Consider the following 8676-nt stretch of genomic DNA (forward strand, 5'->3'; position numbering starts at 1 on the left):
TAACAACCGCATTTTCCAGAAGAGAAAACTGAGATGTTGAGGAGTTCAGTTGCTTACCCAGCATCTAGCTGAGTGTCTGGCACATAGTAGGTCCTTAATATAAGTTAACTATCACCATTCCCTTTTTGTCCTTCTCCACCCCTCCTGAGCCCTGCCAAGAATAGGGTCCTCCACACCGATGTCATCTACATGGTTGCTGTCCCCATCCCTGCCTTCCCACCTCTGTGCACAAGGTGGGCCTCGCCCAGGCCAGTGACTCAATGTTTATCCAGGGAGGTGGGGGCAGAAGCCTCCTGACTGGGAGGAGCTGAAATATGGGTCTGAGGACTGGAAAATCAGCGTCTCACTCCTCCTGCTGCCGTGGTCCTCTTGACCGCTGTGCGGGACCATCAACCCTGTTTGTGAATTTGGGGCAGAGTGTGGAGCAGGTGCAAAGTGACAGTCCACTCCATGGATGAGGAGACTGAGCCCCAAAGCAGGTACGAGAGTCTTCCAAGACACTTGGCCAGGGAGGCGCAGAGTCAGCTGTGAAATACTGCTGAGGGCACTGGGGCGACAGACCCAGCTTTGAGTCCCAGCTCAGCCTCTTGCTGTGTGATCTTAGGAAAATGATGAACCTCCCTGAGCCTCAGTTTCCTCACCTGTATGGGGATAATGATAATGCTATCTCATGGCTTGTAGCAATCACATATGGAAGCATTTAGCAGAGTGTCTGGCAGATTCATGCACTGAACACATGAGATCCATTTGATGCTCATGATGTGTATTGGAATCCAGACCTCTAGGATCAGAAGGAACCTTAAAGATTATCCAGGTTGCTGTTTCTCACTTCTGTGGGGAGCAGGATTATTAATATTTGGTACAGCTGCAGATGCCCAGGTCCCCTCCAGACTTGCAAAGCTGGACTTGCTGGCAGAGGTGGGTGCTGATTCTCTACCTATAACCAGCCCCCCAGGTGCTGGCCAAGTCTGGCTTCATCAGAGCACAGGCCTCTGGGCTCCTGCTGTGGCCCGGTCTTCACCCAGTGCCCACACCTCCTCTCTTCTGTCCCCACTGAGTAGTGGCCAGCTGTACTCTGACCTCTCCTGGAGTGAGCAGCTCACTTTATTCCAGGGGAGCGCCTTGGATTTGGGGACAACTGTGGCTGGGACACTTCTTCCTCATACTAATGTGAAATCAGCCGATGGAGGTTAGAGGGATCAGAGAGGGAAGAGCAGGCCCCTGCTGTTACCTGGGCCTTGATTTCTCCAGCTCAGAAGTGGGGCCAGGCATGCCAGCTCTAAGTGTGTGTCTCTGAAAGGGGTCTGTGGACTCCTTGGTTTCTAGAGAGGCATGCTCAAGGCTCTTGTAAGCATTTCACATTTTTTTTATTTTCATTTTACCGTGAATCTAACATCCACATATTTCAAACTATCAGGATGACATCTTTATGACAGAGAACTGTCCTCTCACTGATTTCACTGATTTCCCTGCTTGAGTTTGCATTTGTATCACAGTTGTGAGGTCACCAACGCAAACTACTTTCATGATTTGGAGCTCAGGAGAAGAAAGCAGAGGTTGGCGATATGTGACGATGCACTGCAGCCCGTGCCCGCGTGAGGGAGGGGTTAGGGGCAGCTGTACTAGAGGAAAGGGCTCAGGAGGTTGGTTCATCTGTGACAGAGGGTAACACACAGTGCCAGATTTAGAGGGCCCTGCAGGGCAGCAGTGGCACTCTGGTCAGGCTAGGAGCTGCCATCTGGCCTCAGCAGGTCAACATTCTCTGGCATACGTCAGTGTCATTCACTCAAACGTCAGGTTTCGTAGTATTGGTGGTAGTTGTTTATATTCAATCTGAACTTGTGGATTTTAGAATGGCATAAAACTACACTTAGTTTTATGATAGTATATTTATAAGCAATAGCATAATAAAAATTAGTTAAACCTCATTTTGCATGTGGGGAGTAGTGTGCACACACAGCTTCCCCTTTCAAGGAGCCTGCACGTTCCTCAAGTTTGAGGAACAAATCCCTGTTGATTCCAAAGTACCTGTGCACTCTCATGGTTTGTGACCCACAGATGGCCCATTGGGTGATGAGATTTTTTATTGAAATTGAGGTCAGTGTCAAATGATCATTGTAATCAATGTAAACTTCTGACACCAAATAACTACCCCTGTGAAAGTGTGTGTGTATGTGTGTGTGTACGTACTTTGGGGTTTGCTGGCATCAGAATCCTGCCCCCCACCAACAGGAGGGCTTGTTAACACGCAGAGGGACGCCCACTTGCCAGGGCCAGGTTCGGTCCATCTGGGGTGGAGCCCAAGAATGTTCATTTCTATTAATAACAAGTTCCCAGGTGATGCTGATGGCCACATTTAGAGATCCAGAAGATGAACACCTGTTGGCGGAGAGGCAGGAGTAGATCAAAGTGGCCTCCAGCCAACTTGCTCTGCAGTCCTGGATAAGACCGCTGCCCTCTCTGAACTCCCTACTTCCCATGCAAGAAGGCTGGGCAAGTCTAGTGACTCACCCAAAGTGAGCGTGAGTCCTGAGGCCTGGTTTGCCAGTAGGAGTCTAGAGCCTGGGTGTTTACCTGTGAAATCACCCAGGAAGTACCAGGAGGGGGGGTCAGTAGCAGTCTTAGCGCCCTGCTTTGGGGAGGCAAGCTGGCAGCAACAGAAAGGCAAACTCCCATTTCAAATCCCATCTCTGGCCCTGTGACATTATGCATGTGACTGGTCTCCAAGGCTCCACCTCGTGTTGTAGGGTCACTGAGGAGTCACTTCTGGAAAGCACCTGGAGCTAGCAGGCATTTTTAGATTCAGCTGTGTGCTCCCAGCCACTCTGCCTTGCTGGTCACTGGCCAGCTGACCATGGGCTCCTGGTCACCTCAGGAGAAGAGTGCTTATCACAGTTCCACCCCCAAGGTCTTCCTCAGGATAATCTCTGTCCCGGGTGATTCATCTCATGGGCTGGGCCCTTCCTCCCAGGCCTGAAATATCTCCCTCCCTTCACCATTCCCGGGGCAGGCCTTTGCCCCCAGCCATGTGACTTCCTCTGAGAACTGGCCCTGGGGCCCTGCCCGCCTGCCAGCCCTCCAGACCCTGGCTAACCACCTATTCTGGGTCTGCCATATCAGGCAGGGCCCAGCTGGGGTGGAGGAAGCCCACAGCTTGTTGTGCTGGGGAAAAAGTGCATCCCATGTCTGGCCCCACCTAGGCCCAGCCACACCTCTGCCTTCAGAGGGCTGGGCTTCCGCCTTACATCCTGGCATATCCTGGCCCATTTATCACCCAGTTGCCACCTGGCACCCTGCCCCTCATGCATACATTCCCTGGGAGGCCTCTGGGGCTGGCTGGGGCAGAGGGGTTGGCTGTGTACCCCCAACTTCATGGAGGCTGCTTTTTTCTGGACAGCTCTTTCGGGAAAAAAGATGTGAACACACATCCTAGTTCTGCTGTGGACTTGCTGTGTGATTTTAGGCAAGTGAGTCCACCTCTCTGGGTCTTGAGTCCTGCCCAGGCTACTCTGGCTTCCCCAGAAGATTCAAGAAATGAGAGTGACTCCTTCTTTCCCTAAATACCAACACCCAAGTCCAAAATCTCCCAGCTGCCGTGGCTTTTCTGAATATTCTCTCTGGAGTCAGTCAAATACAGTCAAAATCTCAACTCCTGCACTGATTTGCCATGAGCAAGGTCACTTAGAGCAAGCCTTAATGTTCCCATCTACAAGGTGGGGCTATGCCAACCAAGAGATAAATCTAAATAAGAAACTCAGAAAGGGAAAAGTCAGGGTAACAGGACTTGAGGTGAGCAATGCTAACAAACCCAAGGTGGTACTAAATATCCATAGGGGGAGAGGTGGCAGAGTGGATGTGCATGCTACAGACTTTGGCATTATAAAAACAAAAGCCTGAGAGCAGCAATATGTTGGGTGCGAGCATGGAAGAAAGTGTGAGGGATTTAATTTTCTTATCCTTCAGAACACAAAGAACAAAAAAATTACCCTGCTTCTCCCAACTACTGGCCTGAGGCAGGGATGCAGGTTTGAGTTCTCAAAAAGGATTGGCCTTTTTTTGTTTTTTATTTTCAGGCCATTCCCTCTGTTACATATTCCTCACTTTCAGTTTTATGCCTCCATATCTATAGGTGGAGGGATGACTACTCTGTTAAACATTATCCCCTGTCAGTTCCATGAGAGAAGGGGAGACGTAGTCATTGGGCTACTTCCTACTGAAGTGGGGGCAATGTTTTAGATGGAAGATTTATACTTATGTATGTCATTGCAAAGCTTTGGCAGTATATTCACAACAACAGAAGAAAAAAATCATAAGCAATAACTATAACAGCGAGGACTGGCAAAGCAAAATGGACTGTAATCTTGTAGACAATGTCCAATAGAGGGCTGGGCTAGAGAGAAGCATGGGACCTCTGAGTGCAGAGCTATTAGTTGCACCCTGTAGGTGATCTGAGATGCCAGCTTCTGCAAATTCAGAAATCATATACAGCACCGAACAAGGTTTAGGATGACAAGGACAGATCAACAGAAGAGGTGATAGCCCGGGGAAATCCTCACTAAGGAGTTGTCTCTCCATCCTATAGACAGAACAGATAATTAAGGAAGGGTTAACAAAAATTATCAACGTTTTCATGTTTTTTTCTCTCCTTAAACAGGTACTTTAGATCGATCGCCTAAAGCCTGGCCCCTCTCCTGGGGGCTTGCTTCTCTTCCTCCACAGGACACCTCTTTACTCTGGTACGAGGGACCCAAAGTTTTACTCCTGACAATTTCAATGAGGTGTGAGTTGTCAGAGGTACTTCGTAGGGTCCCTCCCACTTCTCTGCTTCCAACTGGAGCAGGGACCCGAAAGAGGCAAACTCATGCAGAGTGGTTAGCACCTGACCCACTCATTTGGCCATTGCTTTACTCTGCTTTTTACTCACGGTTATATTACCGTACTTACCTCAGGGTGTTAGGAGGGGTCTCTCATAAACTATTTCTTAAGGGCTTAAATTAAGCCTGTTTCTGAGGGCTGCCCTCATCTGGAGGGGGCAAGAAGCAATATCCTATCTCACTGTCCTGCATCAATTCCAGGATTCATGCAATTTCCATTCTAGATATAAGACTCTGCTTATTTGTTGGGTTATCTCTGATTCAAAAGAGGCTCCATTATCACTCTGCACGGAGGAAGAGAGCCTATGAACATCTTGACTCATTGTGTCCAGCTCCTTGGAGAAAATTCTCATCAAGTTCCCACTGAAGCTTCACTCAAAAAAGTTCATGGGTGACCACAGGACATTGTGCAGTAGATCCAGGTACACACCACAGGAAGCAACACCACCATGGAGTAGTCACCTTGTGAAATATCCACGGCTCCCTGGGCTCCCGGGTCCTGTCAACAATGGGGCTGTCCGTCCAGAGACTGAGCCGATAGTTGGAAGCCAGGGGCTCCTGTGGGGATATTTGGAGGCAGGGGGCTCCGGCCCCCTCCTTTGCCATCTGAGTCCTGGACTAAAAAAAAAGAAAAACTTGTTCTGTCCTGGGGGCTTCTTACTATCTGGGCTTTATAACTTTTGAGCAATGCTCTTTTTAATGTCCTTTCTTTTTACAAAAAGCATACTAACTGCACATAAATTGCCTTCCTCTGGCTATGGAGTGACCCCAGGCCAAACTGAGTTTTCTCCCTGGTCCTAGAAGTTGAAACTCTTCCTAACTCCGAATTACAATTTTAGTGGAGTTCAGCTGCACCCTCCAACACCCCTCACGGCGGCAGCAGCAGTGGCAGCTGGAGCTCAGGCTATCCGCCCTTCTTCCACACAACAGTGGGCTGTGGCTTTCCCAAGATCATGCATGTACCACCTGCTCAGGCCAGGGGAAGCGCAGAAAGCATATGGGCTCCCTGATCCCGAGCCTGCCTTCATCATGGCGGCTACAGACAGCCTGTGCGGAGCGCGTGGCATGCAAATAAGAAGAAATTTTCTTAAGTACTCTGTCCCTATTCTAGGCAAACACCAAAGAGAGATAGGAATTCTGCTGAGCACAATACACTGTTGTCCCAAGCAGGGATCCTCTGGGGGAGGGCACTGCTTCCCTGGCACCTCTCTGCCCTGTCCAGCTCACATGCCCAGAGGGCAGTCAGATGGCAGGCATTTTTCTCTAAGCCCCGTTCTGCTTTCCCTCCCTTGGTGTCAAGATGGCTGTGGTGGGCATTAGTTGCCCTGGGCCGGCAACTCCCCGAGCAGGGCTGTTTCCTGAACCGGTCACCAGCCTGTGGCAGGGGGCAGATCAGTGCAAGCTCCAGCCCATGGCACCTTTGCACAAATTGGCCATGGCCACTGCAGCCCCTTCTCCAGCCCCCTCCAGGGGAGTCGGCATGCCTCCCCACCCTGTCACATGTGCACCCAGGGGTGCGGGCAGTCAGGCAACAGGCACTCTCTCCCTAACCCCCTTGCCACATGGCAGTGGGCCATGTCCACCAGTTCCCCCTTCTGCTGGGGGAATCCAACTGTTTGAGTGTATTAGGTCATTAAACATGAAATGTCTGACCTCTAATAAATCAGACATTTCCTACCCAATAACCCAACACATAAGGAATCTTGTCCCATTTACCTGAACTTTGATAAAATAATTTCAGTTATAAGACAGTACAATCCAAAGTTTCAGTTAACAGCCACTTTTCCTCACACACCAGCACATATATTGGATTACAATAAAACCATTTTCCTTAGATCTACATGTGCGGCTATAAGTTAACCATTCAGCTGAAATTTTTCCCAAGGGACATTTAGGTGGAACTTTCCTATGTTGCAACAAACTTCACAAATAAGAAGCACAGAAAATACAGAGAATTCTCAACACAAAATGCCAGGGAATCCAAAGGGGACAAACGCTACCCCAAATAGCACCTCAACAGTGCCCCAAATGCCCTGCCATAGGGCTGGAAGGTTCACAAATGGGGATCCAAATGGGATAAATGCCATCCCAACTGGAAGGTTCAAAAACCCTCCCCAAATGGGTGGTTGAATCCCCCTGTTGCCTGGGAAACCCTCCCCAAATGGTGGCCTAGCCTCCCACCATTCCCTGGGAACCGCAAAAGAGCTCCAAATCTAAATCAGGCCCCCAAGTCCCACTAAATTGCTTGATTTTCCACTCCAATCGGTGCCTCAGAACAAATCCAACAGGGAGGTCTGAAAACCCCCCTGGTGGAAAGAGGGGCTCAGTGTCTGGGGGGACTTGGTTTACAAATGTCTATGGCTGTCATGATGCTTCCCAAATCTGTTTTTTTCTCCTCAACTCAGTTCAGGTTGGTTGGAGCTGCATCTACTGACAGAGACAGGAGTTCCCTGGAGCTAAAACGGGCCCTAGCAGCTTGTACTCTCTCACCCCCAAAAGAAGCCACTTCCCCCAGTGAAGCACCCATGGTTTGGCCCAGGGATGCTCCCCTGTTCTGGGATGCTATTTCACTGGCTGCCTTCAGGGCCATCCCAGGGATGCCAAAATCTGTTAGCGAAAGCTTGGCACTTGTCCCCAAGGCTGCATCAGAAGAATGACAACAAGTGGTTTCAGGACAAGAAAAGAAGTTTATTACTTTGCCAGCAAAGGAGGTAGACGTTCTCATCTCAAAATCCAAATTTCCTGAACATCAGCAGAAATACAGAGCGTTTAAAGGGAGGGCCCTCAGTTCTCGGCTATCATGGTTAACTATTCTAATGGGCCCGTCTCTGCCAAAGGCAAAGCCTGTGACCTCTGACCTTCTGGGTACACCTGGGGGGATGGCGCTAGCCTGTGATGGCTCAGCTATTCCCTATGACACCAAAAACAAAAAACCCCGTTGCCCTGTCCCTCCCAACCACTGGCCTGAGGCAGGGATACAGGTTTGAGTTCTCAAAAAGGGGTGGCCTCTTTTTTGTTTTTGTTTTTTCAGGCCATTCCCTCTGTTACAAAACCCTCAGTGCTCCCTAACGCAGGTTCCTCCCTCCGCTCACGAGGTGTCCACAGTGACGGGCACTTTGTGAGACCCTTCGCGGTCATTTCCAGTTGAGCTGCCCCGGAGCGGCTGGGAGAGTGCGGGAGACGCGTGCACGAGGGGGCTTCGCAGGCGACCGCACAGGCGGGGGGGGGGGGGGGGCGGCTGGGTGGGGCCGAGCTGTGTTGGGGGGGAAGTCCATGTGGGCCGGCGTGGGCCAAGCCAGAGGGAGCAATCGACTGGCTGCCGGCCCGCGGGGCGAACAGGTGACCCCGCGTTGTTCCACTTGCCGAGAGGAGGAGCCAGGGGTCCGAGTGCAGCCGGCCAGCGGGAGCGAGCGGAGCCAAACAGACTGCAAGGGCGGGTGCTGCCTCCAGGGGCCCGGAGCGGCCGGCGGCTGGGGCGGGTGTGCGGGAGCGCAGTCCGGCAGACGGAGCGGCCAGGCCTGCGGGAGGCTGGGGCGGCGGCAGACACGCGGCGTGCTGCTCGCGGCCAGGGCCGGAGGGAGGCAGGAGGGGCCGGCTCGCGCGGCCTTTCTGGAGCTCCCCGCTCGTGCGAGCGCGATTGGATGTCGTGTCTCCGTTGGGGTCCGCGGAGTTCAGTGAGGGGGCCCGTGGGGCAGGGCGTTCCGGGAACGTCAAGGTAAAGCTGCTTTTCCGGAACGCTCGCTGTTCCTAGCTTTTATTCACAGAGCGTTTTCCTGGCGCTCCCTGTGGTACATACCATAGC

The sequence above is a fragment of the Lemur catta genome, chromosome 5 (assembly GCF_020740605.2).
Source record: "Lemur catta isolate mLemCat1 chromosome 5, mLemCat1.pri, whole genome shotgun sequence".
NCBI classification, from domain to species: Eukaryota; Metazoa; Chordata; class Mammalia; order Primates; family Lemuridae; genus Lemur; species Lemur catta.